This window comes from Bombina bombina, chromosome 1 (genome assembly GCF_027579735.1).
Source record: "Bombina bombina isolate aBomBom1 chromosome 1, aBomBom1.pri, whole genome shotgun sequence".
Lineage (NCBI taxonomy): Eukaryota > Metazoa > Chordata > Amphibia > Anura > Bombinatoridae > Bombina > Bombina bombina.
Window position 1 is genome coordinate 827,410,027 of NC_069499.1, and position 13,842 is coordinate 827,423,868.

The following is a 13,842-nucleotide window of genomic DNA, read 5'->3' on the forward strand; positions in this document are numbered from 1 at the left end:
CCTGCTTCCCTTTTTGAAGAGTGGCACCACATCAGCTTTACGCCAATCCTGGGGTACCATGCCTGAGGATAATGAGTCTTGAAAAATTAAGAGTAGAGGTTTGTCTATAACAGTGCTAAGTTCCCTTAACACCCTTGGGTGTATTCCATCTGGGCCTGGAGTTTTATTTACCTTAATATTATCCATTTTTTTCCTGAAATCCTCTAAACAAAACCCATGTCCTAAATTGGATTCAAGAGAGGATTAAACTCTTAAGTGCTGCTGTCCTTTAATACCTAGAAGGTAAAGGCACTTACCTGAGATCCAGCTGTAGTACAGATGCTGCTACGTAGGTGTGACAGGCACTGCGCTCCCTGTCATGGACCTGTAATAAAAGGAAGAACAGAGTAACTAACTCTGGCTTTCTGCAAAGGGGAAGAAAAATGTTAAAAGTAAAGCAAAGACTAACTTGTCGCCTTTTAACTGCTTAAAAGCCACCACTACTCTTACTAAAGAGATTGACATGGACACAGCTAGACCCCAATACTTGCTTGCAGGGAAAAGTACCCATAAAAGGATTAATATCTTCAGACACCAACTTCCCACATCCTCCATTGACAGAGGAAAAGAGAATGACTGGGGGTTATGGGTAAGGTAGTTACACTTAACAGCTTTGCCGGGGTGCTCTTTGCCTCCTCCTGCTGGCCAGGAGTTGAATATCCCACTAGTAATTGGAATGACGTTGTGGACTCTCCATGTCTTAGGAAAGAAAACTTTCACTCTCTGTACCAGAATTGGTTTTATTTACTGCATCCTACCCCATAACAGAGAACTACTGTGTTCAAAACAGTACTTGGAAGCAAAGACCATTAGATATTAAATATTTAATTTGCATATCTTACCCAGAGTTCCCTGGTGCATTTGTATTATTGTATACAGAATATTTCAGGGGAAAGAAAGCAGGATATTAGCTCATTTCTGCTAAATCAAGCTAAATCTGCTAATTTTCTATTCAATAATGCTATTTCTCTTTTATGTAATGGAGGATTTTAATCTCATGGATTTATATCCAACAAAAATTTGAATGAGTATAGTGGGGTTTTTTTTTTTTTTTTTTTACTCACACTTTATCTTTCTTTTTCTCTCTTTTCATGGTTAACAAAGGGCAACACTGGGAAAGACCCATTTAGCAGCTCTATAATCGTCACCCTCAGGGGACATTATAGGCAATATTTTTTGTAGTTTCCTTTATTTCTGTGTTAATTGTAGGCCTATATTTTATATTTAGTGATTTGCTTTCTTTTTCTTTTCTTTTAAATTATCTTCACATGTAACAAACAACTACATTTTAAGGAAGGATGTAATTGACAAAAGTAGTAGCACAAATGAGAAGCAATAATTTACTCTTCACTAGGATGTAAGCTTGTCCCACAAAAAGTGTGACAAAATATTCCTGGTTGAGCGCATCTACTTCTTAACAACCTAAGGGTTGTGGGGATGTGAGAATTCTCCCTTGTATGTGTTTGTGCTGTTCTGTGCCTACAGTGGTGGTCAACCTTTTGGGAACATCATGTATAAAAAAAAAAAAAATTCCCCCCCACTGTTTTCTATCAGGGACTAAGAGTCCTTGTTTGGGGCAGGGGTCCTCCCTTGCTCACAGTGCCCTTTGAGATGTCATGGGGGAAACCAGACATGGCCTACCTGCCTAGTGGGATGTGGCTAAGATCAAGTGTAGTACCTACCTTGCATTGCACATGGATGTAGTAAAAATAAAACGTTTTTAAAAAGAAAGATTTTTAAGCAATTTTCCATTGTCTCCCTGAACCCTTTCTAGCAGGGATTTGGGAACCCTTGATTGGTACAGGAAGATGTGAAAATTTCCCTGTGCATGTGCTATCCATAGCATAGTGGTGATTATCCTTTTGGGTACCCTGACTAGTTATTTCTGATATCTCCACAGAGAAAGATTAAATTGAACAACATTATATTGGATGGATTATTTGGATTTGGACTAATTGGTGAGATTGTATGGATTGTTTTTTGATTTGGCCTACTTAACAGTGTAAATTTGTAGATATGTATATGATTGGGTGTTAGGTATTGGGGGGATAGTAAGGGTGACGTGGTTTTCCGGTGTAACTCTTCCTAGCAGGGTGTGAAAGGCCTTGGTCGTGCGAGGAGGAGCTTCTCCCTTGCATGTTCTTGTGCCCTCCAGATCTTAAGGAGGCACTTGGATTAATTGGTAAGTTTATTGGATTGATTTAATTTTTGATTTGGCAAAGTTAGTTGTGTAAATTTGTTACTATGTATATATTTTATTTGGTATTTTATCTGGTGTTAGGGGTAGGGGGAAAAAGTCTGTGAAATGTTACACTGCAGGACCGGCCCCTCAGCCTTTTCACCTTCCGGTCATGGGTAGTGACATTCTGCTATTGGGGAAGTGGCATGACCTGATGTAGAGATCTGATTCAAAGGCACATATAGGTGTGTTCTTTGTTGCAACGGCTGAAGATTTACCAAGGCTGACATTTCCTCAAAGTGTTGGGGTGTGCAGTCGATGATTATTGAGAAGATGTTTAGGATGCATTGCAAGGAGATATTTTGCACCCAGCCATTTTCTCAGTACGGTGCTTTTGCATCACAATGTTATCAGAATGCTGTGTCCTTAAAGAATCACCCTGATCTGCAGGGATTTCATTTCACTCGTAGTATGGTGAAACCAAAGAGAGTGGCCGTGCTGGTTCATGTGTATAACCCATTTGTTAATGACTCCTTCATAGTGAACTGGTTGCGGAGATACTCTAGCTGGGTAGGTCCTGTTGAGAGACTTACAAATGCTTATTGAACATTTACTGGGGAAAAGGAAGTTTTTTTGTGGAGTTCTTTTTAGATGAGGCAGGAGATGTGGGACAGGATCCTCCCCAAATGTTTTCCATCAATGGTAATCATAGCTAACTTCTGTATCCATTTATGCCTCTGTATTGCAGGAAGTGCCAAGAGTTTAGGCATACAAAGGAGAACTGTAAAGGAGGATCTTCCTTGCAAAAACTGTGGTGAACAAGTCCATTTTGCAGTAAATTGTATGGAGGAAAAGAAATATCACCACCGTGGAACTCCTGGACATTTTTAAATGTCCACAGTTAGTGGAAGGTGAGAATTTTGCTCAGGGGGCTCTAATTAGGGTTGGGGACAGCAGCCTGTGGCAGCAGAGTCCCAAGCTGGAAACATCTACTGAACCTCTGGAGGGTCTGCACCCTCCCTCCCTTCCTCCCCCCCAGCACCATAGATCCAGGGCCGTCTTCTATGGAAGATATTATCCCATATACAGAGCAGCTGGAAATGGAGATTGTTCCTACAACTGGTCAGATAAAGAGACATCTTGAGGTGGATGAGGTTTAGGAAGTGTCTGATGTTTCCTCTCTCTTCTGATGCAGAGTTTTCACCTGGAAGTGCTGTTTCCTATTTAGATGTATATCAAGTTGTCTACTTCACTGAAGCTGTGGAGTTTCAGAATGTTTCTGTTTCTAAAAAGAAGTATGGGGGAAAAAAATATTCTGCTACTAAGACTTATTTTTTTGTCTCCATTATAACTCTAATGATGATTGCTTCTGCTCTGGATAAAAGCATCGCCAATCAGCAATTTAAATTAACCTTCTTGCTGATGAGAGTCAAATAATTTGAAACGGTGATCCAGAAATGGTTTTACTTTGCTGCATCCTACCCAATAAAAGGAGAGTTGAAAACAGTACTTTGCCCCGTGTTTCTAAAGACCGTTGCTCCATAACCTGTCCGCCTGCTCTGAGGGGGCGGAGAGAAATCAATCCGATCAAATAGGGTCGGGTTGATTGACACCCCCTGCTAGCAGTCGATTGGCCGCAAATCTTGTGAACTGCTGGTGCAATGATAAATGCTTAGAGCGTATGCTGTCTGCATTTATCGATGTGCAGCGGACATGATACACTATATCGGATCATGTCCGCTCGCACAATAATAAATATGCCCATATAGCTCTTACTTTTATATAATGGAGGATTTTAATCTCAAAGTTTATCTTCACCATAACTCAAATGAGCATTATTTTTTCTCTGGAAAAGCTTCACCATTCTGCAATTTAAACTTACATTATGCTGATGAGAGCAAAATCATTCTATTCAGCTGTCCAGGAGTGGTTTTATTTGCTGTTTCCTATCCCATAACCAGGGGTTAACTGTATTTAAAAAAGTACTTGGAAGCAAAATAGATTAGATATTGAATTTTTAATTTTCATAACTTACCCAGAGTTCACTGTTGCATTTGTAATAGTTACAGAATACTTCTGGGGAAAACAAGTTAGGACATTTTCTAATATCTGTTGGTTTTCTTTTCAATTATACTGTTTTCCTTACTTTTATGTAATGGAGGATTTTTATTTCATGGATTTATCTCCACCAAAATTTTAATGAGTATAATGTTGGTTTTTTTTTTTTAACACACACTTTCTTTTTGTCTCTCTTTTCATGCTCAACAAAGGGCAACACTGGGAAAGACCCATTTAGCTCAGTGTAGCAGCCCTATGATGGTCAGGAGACATTATAGGTAATAGTTTTACCTAAACCTTGTAGGCCTACATTTTATATTTAGTGATTTGCTTTCTTTTTTTTTCTTTTAAATTCTCTCCAACCTTAGGTGAGAATATTGTCCCACCAGTGCTGATACTTGTTGGGATATAACTCAGGTAGAATGTAGACCTATATTTGATATAAAATATGTTTGTTTGTGTGTACGTGTAACAAACCAACAACTACATGTTAAGGAAGGATGTAATTGACAAGAGTAGTAGCACAAATGAGAAGCAATAAATTACCAACAAAGAGACAAGGGGGCATATTTCTGATTGTGCGAGCGGACATGATCCGATATAGCGGATCATGTCCGCTGCACATCCATAAATGCTGACAGCATACGCTCTCTGCATTTATCATTGTACCAGCAGTTCTTGTGAACTCCAGGTGCAATAACGCCCCCTGCAGATTTGCGGCCAATCAGCCGCTAGCAGGGCGTGTCAATCAACCCAATTGTATTCGATCGGGTTGATTTCTGTCCGCAGCCTCAGAGCAGGTGGACAGGTTATGGAGCAGCGGTCTTTAGATTGCTGCTTCATAACTTCTGTTTCCGGCGAGCCTGAAGGTCTTCAGATATGCAAAGGAAGTAATTTACTCTTCACTAGGATGTAAGCTTGTCCCACAATAAGTGTGACAATATATTCCTGGTTAAGCGCATCTACTTGTTAACATGTAAAATATGACTTTTGTGGTCACCCTAAGGGTTATGGGGGAACCAGATGTGGACTCCCTTTCCCAATGTGCCTAGCAGAATGTGTTTAAGATCAAGTATAGTACCTACTCTGGTACATGCATGGTAGTAGTAGGGGTGACCTGGCTTTTCAGTGGTTTTCCAGTGTCACTTTGAACCCTTCCTAGCAGAAATTTGGGAATGCTTTATTTGTGCTAGGGATGGATGTGTATTCTTGTTTGGTGGGAATGTGAGAATTCCCCCTTGCGTGTGCTCATGTGTTATTTTTTTTTTATTTTTCTCTGTTGCCTAACAGGGTGAGGGAGTCCTTGGTTGGTGGAGGACTCTGCATTCTTGCTTGAGGGGGGTTCTCCCTTGCATGTGTTTGTGCTCTCCTAAGCTTACTGTGCCCTTTAGAATCGTCCTAAGTGTCATGGGGCAAACTAGGCATTGCCTAGTGGGATGTGGCTAAGATCAAGTGTAGCACCTACCCTGCATTGTACATGGATGTAGTAAAAATAAAATATTTTAAGTGATTTTCTATTGTCTCCCTAAACCCTTTCTAGCAGGGATTTGGGAACCTTTGATTGGTACAGGAAGATGTAAAAAACATAATTTATGCTTACCTGATAAATTCCTTTCTCCTGTAGTATAGTCAGTCCACGGGTCATCCATTACTTATGGGATTATATCTCCTCCCTAACAGGAAGTGCAAGAGGATCACCCAAGCAGAGCTGCTATATAGCTCCTCCCCTCTACGTCATACCCAGTCATTCGACCGAAACCAAACGAGAAAGGAGAAACTATAGGGTGCAGTGGTGACTGGAGTTTAATTTAAAATTTAGACCTGCCGTAAAAACAGGGCGGGCCGTGGACTGACTACACTACAGGAGAAAGGAATTTATCAGGTAAGCATAAATTATGTTTTCTCCTGTTAAGTGTAGTCAGTCCACGGGTCATCCATTACTTATGGGATACCAATACCAAAGCTAAAAGTACACGGATGACGGGAGGGACAGGCAGGACCTTTACACGGAAGGAACCACTGCCTGAAGAACCTTTCTCCCAAAAACAGCCTCCGAAGAAGCAAAAGTGTCAAATTTGTAAAATTTTGAAAAGGTGTGAAGTGAAGACCAAGTTGCAGCCTTGCAAATCTGTTCAACAGAGGCCTCATTTTTAAAGGCCCAAGTGGAAGCCACAGCTCTGGTAGAATGAGCTGTAATTCTTTCAGGAGGCTGCTGTCCAGCAGTCTCATAGGCTAAACGTATTATGCTACGAAGCCAGAAGGAGAGAGAGGTAGCCGAAGCCTTTTGACCTCTCCTCTGTCCAGAATAAACGACAAACAGGGAAGAAGTTTGTCGAAAATCTTTAGTTGCCTGCAAATAAAATTTCAGGGCACGGACAAAGTCCAGATTGTGCAGAAGTCGTTCCTTCTTTGAAGAAGGGTTAGGGCACAATGATGGAAAAACAATCTCTTGATTGATATTCCTGTTAGTGACTACCTTAGGTAAGAACCCAGGTTTAGTACGCAGAACTACCTTGTCTGAATGAAAAATCAGGTAAGGAGAATCACAATGTAAGGCCAATAACTCAGAGACTCTTCGAGCCGAGGAAATAGCCATTAAAAACAGAACTTTCCAAGATAACAGCTTGATATCAATGGAATGAAGGGGTTCAAACGGAACACCCTGTAAAACGTTAAGAACTAAGTTTAAGCTCCATGGCGGAGCAACAGTTTTAAACACAGGCTTAATCCTGGCCAAAGCCTGACAAAAAGCCTTAACGTCTGGAACTTCTGACAGACGTTTGTTTAAAAGGATGGACAGAGCTGAGATCTGTCCCTTTAACGAACTAGCAGATAAACCCTTTTCTAAACCTTCTTGTAGAAAAGACAATATCCTAGGAATCCTAACCTTACTCCATGAGTAACTCTTGGATTCGCACCAATGCAAGTATTTACGCCATATTTTATGGTAAATTTTCCTGGTAACAGGTTTCCTAGCCTGTATTAAGGTATCAATCACTGACTCCGAGAATCCACGCTTTGATAGAATCAAGCGTTCAATCTCCATGCAGTCAGCCTCAGAGAAATTAGATTTGGATGTTTGAAAGGACCCTGAACCAGAAGGTCCTGTCTCAGAGGCAGAGACCATGGTGGACAGGACGACATGTCCACTAGATCTGCATACCAGGTCCTGCGTGGCCACGCAGGCGCTATTAGAATCACTGATGCTCTCTCCTGTTTGATCCTGGCAATCAATCGAGGAAGCATCGGGAAGGGTGGAAACACATAAGCCATGTTTAAGACCCAAGGTGCTGTCAGAGCATCTATCAGAACCGCTCCCGGGTCCCTGGACCTGGATCCGTAACAAGGAAGCTTGGCGTTCTGGCGAGACGCCATGAGATCCAGATCTGGTTTGCCCCAACGCCGAAGCAGTTGGGCAAATACCTCCGGATGAAGTTCCCACTCCCCCGGATGAAAAGTCTGGCGACTTAGGAAATCCGCCTCCCAGTTCTCCACGCCTGGGATGTGGATCGCTGACAGGTGGCAAGAGTGAGACTCTGCCCAGCGAATTATCTTTGAGACTTCCATCATCGCTAGGGAACTCCTTGTCCCTCCCTGATGGCTGATGTAAGCCACAGTCGTGATGTTGTCCGACTGAAACCTGATGAACCTCAGAGTTGCTAACTGAGGCCAAGCCAGAAGGGCATTGAGAACTGCTCTTAATTCCAGAATGTTTATAGGAAGGAGTCTCTCCTCCTGAGTCCATGATCCCTGAGCCTTCAGGGAATTCCAGACAGCGCCCCAACCTAGCAGGCTGGCGTCTGTTGTTACAATCGTCCAATCTGGCCTGCTGAAGGGCATCCCCCTGGACAGATGTGGCCGAGAAAGCCACCATAGAAGAGAATCTCTGGTCTCTTGATCCAGATTCAGCATAGGGGACAAATCTGAGTAATCCCTATTCCACTGACTTAGCATGCACAATTGTAGTGGTCTGAGATGCAGGCGTGCAAAAGGTACTATGTCCATTGCCGCTACCATTAAGCCGATTACCTCCATGCATTGAGCCACTGACGGGTGTTGAATGGAATGAAGGACACGGCAAGCATTTAGAAGTTTTGTTAACCTGTCCTCTGTCAGGTAAATTTTAATTTCTACAGAATCTATAAGAGTCCCCAAGAAGGGAACTCTTGTGAGTGGCATTAGAGAACTCTTTTCTACGTTCACCTTCCACCCATGCGACCTTAGAAATGCCAGAACTAACTCTGTATGAGACATGGCAGTCTGGAAACTTGATGCTTGTATCAGAATGTCGTCTAGGTACGGAGCTACCGAAATTCCTCACGGTCTTAGTACCGCCAGAAGAGAGCCCAGAACCTTTGTAAAGATTCTTGGAGCCGTAGCTAATCCGAAGGGAAGAGCTACAAACTGGTAATGCCTGTCTAGGAAAGCAAATCTTAGGTACCGATAATGATCCTTGTGAATCGGTATGTGAAGGTAGGCATCCTTTAAATCCACTGTGGTCATGTACTGACCCTTTTGGATCATAGGTAAGATTGTCCGAATAGTTTCCATTTTGAACGATGGAACTCTTAGGAATTTGTTTAGGATTTTTAAGTCCAAGATTGGTCTGAAGGTTCCCTCTTTTTTGGGAACCACAAACAGATTTGAGTAAAACCCTTGTCCGTGTTCCGACCGCGGAACTGGGTGGATCACTCCCATTAGTAAAAGGTCTTGTACACAGCGTAGAAACGCCTCTTTCTTTATCTGGTTTGCTGACAACCTTGAAAGATGAAATCTCCCTTTTGGAGGAGAAGCTTTGAAGTCCAGAAGATATCCCTGAGATATGATCTCTAACGCCCAGGGATCCTGGACATCTCTTGCCCAAGCCTGGGCGAAGAGAGAAAGTCTGCCCCCCACTAGATCCGTTTCCGGATCGGGGGCCCTCACTTCATGCTGTCTTAGGGGCAGCAGCAGGCTTTCTGGCCTGCTTGCCCTTGTTCCAGGACTGGTTAGGTTTCCAGCCCTGTCTGTAGCGAGCAACAGTTCCTTCCTGTTTTGGAGCGGAGGAAGTTGATGCTGCTCCTGCCTTGAAGTTACGAAAGGCATGAAAATTAGACTGTCTAGCCCTTGGTTTGGCTCTGTCTTGAGGCAGGGCATGGCCCTTACCTCCAGTAATGTCAGCGATAATTTCTTTCAAACCGGGCCCAAATAATGTCTGCCCTTTGAAAGGTATGTTAAGCAATTTAGATTTAGAAGTCACATCGGCTGACCAGGATTTAAGCCACAGCGCTCTGCGCGCTTGAATGGCGAATCCGGAGTTCTTAGCCGTAAGTTTAGTTAAGTGTACTACGGCATCAGAAATAAATGAATTAGCTAGCTTAAGGACTCTAAGCTTGTCTATAATCTCATCCAATGGAGCTGAGCTAATGGTCTCTTCCAGAGACTCAAACCAGAATGCCGCCGCAGCCGTGACAGGCGCAATGCATGCAAGGGGTTGTAATATAAAACCTTGTTGAACAAACATTTTCTTAAGGTAAACCTCTAACTTTTTATCCATTGGATCTGAAAAAGCACAGCTATCCTCCACCGGGATAGTGGTGCGCTTAGCCAGAGTAGAAACTGCTCCCTCCACCTTAGGGACCGTCTGCCATAAGTCCCGTGTGGTGGCGTCTATTGGAAACATCTTTCTAAATATAGGAGGGGGTGAAAAAGGCACACCGGGTCTATCCCACTCCTTGTTAACAATTTCTGTAAGCCTTTTAGGTATAGGAAAAACGTCAGTACACGTCGGTACCGCAAAATATTTATCCAGCCTACATATTTTCTCTGGAATTGCAACCGTGTTACAATCATTCAGAGCCGCTAATACCTCCCCTAGTAATACACGGAGGTTCTCAAGCTTAAATTTAAAATTTGAAATGTCTGAGTCCAGTTGACTTGGATCCGATCCGTCACCCACAGAATGAAGCTCTCCGTCCTCATGTTCTGCAAATTGTGACGCAGTATCAGACATGGCTCTATTATTATCAGTTCACTCTGTTCTCACCCCAGAGTGGTCGCGTTTACCCCTAAATTCTGGCAATTTAGATAATACTTCAGTCATAACATTAGCCATGTCTTGCAAAGTGATTTGTATGGGCCGCCCTGATGTACTTGGCGCCACAATATCACGCACCTCCTGAGCGGGAGACGAAGGTACTGACACGTGAGGAGAGTTAGTCGGCATAACTTCCCCCTCGTTGTCTGGTGAAATTTTCTTTACATGTACAGATTGGCTTTTATTTAAAGTAGCATCAATGCAATTAGTACACAAATTTCTATTGGGCTCCACATTGGCCTTTAAACATATTGCACAAAGAGATTCCTCTGTGTCAGACATGTTTAAACAAACTAGCAATGAAAATAGCAAGCTTGGAAAATACTTTTCAAATAAATTTACAAGCAATATAAAAAACGTTACTGTGCCTTTAAGAGGCACAAAAAAAAACTGTCACAGTTGAAATAACAATGAACCAAATTAGTTATAGCAACCAAATTTTCACAGTAAATGCATTAAGTTAGCAAAGGATTGCACCCACCAGCAAATGGATGATTAACCCCTTAGTACCCAAAAACGGATAACAATTTAATATAAACGTTTTTATCACAGTCAAAAACACAGTCTCACAGGTCTGCTGTGAGTGATTACCTCCCTCAAAACTAGTTTTGGAGACCCCTGGGCTCTGTAGAGACGTCCTGGATCATGGAGGAAGAAATAGGAAGACTGTGACTGAATTTTTACTGCGCAATAAAGCGCCAAAATAGGCCCCTCCCACTCATATTACAACAGTGGGGAAGCTCAGTAAACTGATTTTATTCATAAATAAACGACAGCCATGTGGAAAAATAATGCCCAAAAAGTTTTATCACCAAGTACCTCAGAGAAAAACGATTAACATGCCAGTAAACGTTTAAAAATAAAAATTATGAAATGTTATTAATAAGCCTGCTGCTAGTCGCTTTCACTGCAGTGGAGGCTCAAATATAAATTAAATGTATACAATTTTTTTCTTAGTGAAGTTCCATTCCCCAGAAATACCTCAGTGTAAACATACATACATATCAGCCTGATACCAGTCGCTACTACTGCATTTAAGGCTGCACTTACATTACATCGGTATTAGCAGTATTTTCTCAGTCAATTCCATTCCTTAGAAAATAATATACTGCAACATACCTCCTTGCAGGTGAACCCTGCCCGCTGTCCCCTGTTCTGAAGTTACCTCACTCCTCAGAATGGCCGAGAACAGCAAATGGATCTTAGTTACGACCGCTAAGATCATACACAAACTCAGGTAGATTCTTCTTATAATGCTGCCTGAGAAAAAACAACACACTCCGGTGCTGTTTAAAATAACAAACTTTTGATTGAAGAAATAAAAACTAAGTTTAACAACCACAGTCCTCTCACACGTCCTATCTATTAGTTAGGTGCAAGAGAATGACTGGGTATGACGTAGAGGGGAGGAGCTATATAGCAGCTCTGCTTGGGTGATCCTCTTGCACTTCCTGTTAGGGAGGAGATATAATCCCATAAGTAATGGATGACCCGTGGACTGACTACACAGGAGAAATGTGCATGTGCTATCCAGAGCATAGTGGTGATAAACCTATTGGGTACTCTGACTAGATATTTCTGATCTCTCCACTGAGAAAGATTAAATTGAATAAAATTATATTGGATGGATTATTTGGATTTGGACTAATTGGTGAGGTTATATGGATTGTTTTTCGATTTGTCCTACTTAACAGCACAAATTTGTAGATACTTATATGATTGGGTGTTAGGTATTGGGGGGGGATAGTAGGGGTGACCTTTTTTTTCAGTGGTTTTCCGGTGTCAGTCTGAACCCTTGATAGCAGGGTGTGAAAGGCCTTGGTTGGTGCAAGGGGAACTTCTCCCTTGCATGTGCGTCTGCCATCCAGATCTTATGGTGACATTTGGATTAATTGGTCAGTTTACTTGATTGATTTAATTTTTGATTTGTCATAATTGTGTAAATTTGTTAATATGCATATATTTGATTTGACATTTGATCTGGTGTTAGATAGGGGTTCTTGCTTGGGGGATCCTCCCTTGAATGTTTTTGTGCTCTACTAAGCTCACAGTGCCCTTTGGGATCTCCCTAAGTGTTATGGGGGGAACCAGACATGGGGGCCTATTTATCATATGTCTGTCGGACCAGATTCGACAGTGCGGATCAGGTCCGACAGACATAGCTGAATGTGGAGAGCAATACGCTCTCCGTATTCAGTATTGCACCAGCAGCTCTTGTGAGCTGCTGGTGCAACGCCGCCCCCTGCAGATTGGCCGCCAGCAGGGGGGTGTCAATCAACCCAATCGTACTCGATCGGGTTGATTTCCGGCGATACCTGTCCACCTCATCAGAGTAGGCAGACAGGGTTTTGATTGTCACTCTGAACCCTTGGTTGGTGCAGGAGGATGTCAAAATTCTCCCTTTTATGTGCTAGAGCCATCCAGAGCATAGTGGTGGTCACCCTATTGGGTACCCTGGTTACATTTTTCTGATCTCTCCCCTGAGAAAAATTAGATTGAACAAAATTATATTGGATGGATTATTTGGATTTTGACTAATTGGTGAGGTTGTATGGATTGTTTTTGGTTTTTCGATTTGGCCTACTTAACAGTGTAAGTTTGTAGATATGTACTGTATATGATTGGGTGTTAGGCATTAGGGGGAAAAACTGCCCTGCATTGCACATGGGTGTAGTAGGGGTGACCTGGTTTTTCAGTGTTTTTCCGGTGTCACTCTGAACCCTTCCTAGCCGGGTGTGAAAGGCCTTGGTCGGTGCGAGGGGGAGCTTCTCCCTTGCATGTTCTTGTGCCCTCCACATCTTATGGTGGCATTTGGGTTAATTGGGGAGTTTACTGGATTGATTTAATTTTTGATTTGGCATAGTTAGTTGTGTAAATTTGTTAATATGTATATATTTCATTTGGTATTTGATCTGGTGTTAGATAGCGGTAGGGGAAAAAAAGTCTGAAATGTTACACTGCAGGGTCCGCCCCTCAGCCTTTATACCTTCCGGTCATGGGTAGTGACATTCTGCTATTGGGGACGTGGCATGACGTGATGTAGAGATCTGATTCAAAGGCATATATATAGCTGTGTTCCTTGTTGCAATACGGAAGATTTACCAAGGCTGAACTTTTCTCAGACTGTTCGGGTTGTTAAGTGTGCAGTCGATGATTATTGAGGTGTTTAGGATGCCTTGCAAGGAGATATTTTGCACTTAGCCATCACAATGTTATCAGAATGCTGTGTCCTTGAAGGATCACCCTGATCTGCAGGGTTTTCATTTCACTTGTAGTATGGTGAAACCAAAGAAACTGCCCGTGCTGGTTCATGTGTATAACCCATTTATTAATGACTCCTTCATAGTGAACTGGTTGAGGAGATACTCTAGCCGGGTGGGTCCTGCTGAGAGACTTACAAATTCTTATGGCACATTTACTGGGAAAAGGAGGTTTTATGTGGAGTTCTTTTTGGATGAGGCAGGACATGTTAGACAGCATCCTCCCCAAA

At 42.4% G+C, this 13,842-nt stretch overlaps 1 protein-coding gene across 6 annotated transcripts in view; it reads right to left on the bottom strand.

Annotated features, from left to right (window-relative positions):
* TMLHE (trimethyllysine hydroxylase, epsilon) overlaps positions 1–13,842 on the bottom strand; it is a 427,780-nt gene that overhangs the window by 210,942 nt on the left and 202,996 nt on the right. Inside the window, exon 1 of one of the 6 annotated variants that reach the window (XM_053699432.1) lies at positions 297–368. The exons of the other annotated variants lie outside the window; for them this stretch is intronic. The gene's annotated coding sequence lies outside the window, so the exon portion shown is untranslated. Of the gene's footprint in view, positions 1–296; positions 369–13,842 lie in introns of those variants that run through there. 6 annotated transcript variants of the gene reach the window in all.